This window comes from Staurois parvus, unplaced genomic scaffold, assembly GCF_062004578.1.
Source record: "Staurois parvus isolate SC_StPar_1 unplaced genomic scaffold, SC_StPar_1.0 ptg001037l, whole genome shotgun sequence".
NCBI classification, from domain to species: Eukaryota; Metazoa; Chordata; class Amphibia; order Anura; family Ranidae; genus Staurois; species Staurois parvus.
In genome coordinates this window covers 33,846-36,193 of record NW_028318833.1, presented here as the reverse complement: position 1 = coordinate 36,193, position 2,348 = coordinate 33,846, and the positions used below count along the sequence as shown (strand labels likewise).

General features: G+C 46.6%; 1 pseudogene; it reads left to right on the top strand.

Annotated features, from left to right (window-relative positions):
* The first annotated feature begins 702 nt into the window (after positions 1-702).
* On the top strand, positions 703-818 carry LOC149440996 (U2 spliceosomal RNA; annotated as a pseudogene).
* Positions 819-2,348: the final 1,530 nt, after the last annotated feature.

Below are 2,348 nucleotides of genomic sequence, written 5' to 3'. Positions count from 1 at the left end.
AACAAAATTCTAGGGGAATTGGAGATGTGGAGAGAGTTACCTCTGTCCCTTTTGGGAAGGTTGCATCTTTTTAAGATGGTGAGCTTCCCAAAACTTCTATACCCTATGCAGACTATTCCCCTCCTTCTCAGGCATAAAGATTGCACGCAACTAAATCAGGCAATTTCCAAATTTCTATGGAGAGGCAAACGCCCTCGCATAGCATTACACAAACTGTACCTTCCAAGGAGTGAGGGTGGGACCGGACTCCCCAATATACGCATATACAATCTATCTTGCCTAGTACGAGTATGTCTAGACTGGCTTACTCAAACATCTAAATATTCCAATTTCCAACTCGAATCCGATATGGTTCACCCTTTTAATCTCACGGCCCTCTTGCACAACCCTCTTATTCGTGACACTCTCATCACATGGAAAGAAATTAGACGTAAATTGGGAGCATCTCCGTGGATCTCATGTTTTCTTCCAATTCATAACAACACCTCTTTTCCCCTTTCCCAACAATATGCAGCTTAATGCACATGGGTAGCTCATAAACTTACTTTGATACAGCAATTGTATGATACTTCAAATGGCTCACCGCAACCTTTGCATCACATACAACAAACGCACCAATTACCCCCTTACCACTTTTTCTATGTATTTCAAGTAAGGAACTATGTGAACTCCTATAGCACTGGTCAAGTCCACTTCTGGTCAATCGCTTCTCGGCCTTTTGGCTAAGATCAAGTGTAGTATCTGTTCTTATCAGTGTCCAGTGGGGTTGCTCCCGGCCATTCTAGCTTTGCGGGGATGGCTGTTGTATAGTACCCTCACTGGTATGATGGGGGTCCGGAAGGCTAGTACCGGAGGGACAGAAACCGGGGAGCGCCATGATTCGTTCTGGGGCCTCGGGAGTAATTCCTCCGAGAAGACTGGAAAGACCCAGTACCTCCTGATTTGGACGGATCTACCTTGGTCTGGCCAGGGGCTGGGGACGCAAAAAGTCCGCAAACTCAGTGCCCCCTGAGTAGTCGCCTCAGGGGTGTCACTAGTAACACTTGGGTGTGGGACCCCACGGTGTGAAGATGACACATGGCCACTGTTTTTCACCTCTTTTTGCACAGCGCCCTAAGGACCAGGTCTTTTGGCTAAGTCCAGGGCAATTTTTGCTACGGGCCTCAGGGCCTGGTCTGTGCACAATTTGGCACGGTACCACTTTTTTATTTTCTATTTATTTAATTTATATCACTCCCACGTTTTGTCACTTTTTACTTTACTTATGTGTGTGTTTTTCACGGATGGAGGGTGTGGGTCCTCGGGCCTACCCTGAAGTCTAGGGGGAGGATGTGTGGCCTTTTGGTTCCTTCCTCCCCTGATCCCTAGGGGGCCCTTCTTCGGGAGAGCCCCCTGACCAAGTACTGGGTGTCTGGCTTCGGCTGGACACAAGGAACGGTGGTCCACCAGGCCTTTTGGCCAGGAGGACCAATTGGGAACCTTGCCCCCGTCAGGAGCTTCGTGCCCCGAAGGATCAGGGTAAGCGGTCCAAGCCCCTTTAGGGGTAGGACACAGCACACCCCTAAGTGCACTTTTTCGTGTTTTGCACTTGCACATTTTTTGTGAACACTTACGGGTTTTTTCGTTATAGTTGCACGGTTGCGGACTTAAAAAAACAAAAACAAAAAAAAAACTGGTCAAGTCCACTAGATTCTCCGCTACCATATTAGAGGTTTTGGCACAACACTGAAATTACAAGATATCCAACATCTACAAACCGCTAAATCGTCTGTACTGGAAACCTCAAACTCAATCCAATCCTGGACTAGAGTTTGACAAGGCATTTACAGCAGATCAAATACTCTCAGGCTTCAACACCACTTGTGCCTTCAATATCAATGAATTCTGGCACGAACAACAGTTCAAGATTATGCATCGAGCCATGGCTTTACCTGAGAAACAGCCCTGAAGTGCCCAAATGCCCACCCTGCAACAGTCCTAAACCCTCCTTACACCACAGTTTCTGGCTCTGTCCCTCCATATCTGTCTTTTGGACACAAGTAATCTTTTATGTCTTTTGTCACCACCATCCAACTGACAAGGGATCCTTTAATCCTTCTGTTCGGCAATATGGAAAATCTAGCTACAGGTTCTCTGCCCTCTGAACTCCAGATGCTGAGAAGATACAAACCATGGTTTTCTACCTGTCTCTTGGCAGCAAGAAGGGCCATCCTGAAAAAATGGGTCTCCAACATTATCGGATCTAAAACAAGACCTCAACTTTCTTCTACATCTGGACAAACTCCATTTAATCTCCTCACGTCCCAACCACGGTGTAGATCTACAGTATATATCAGAAAATGGAGTTC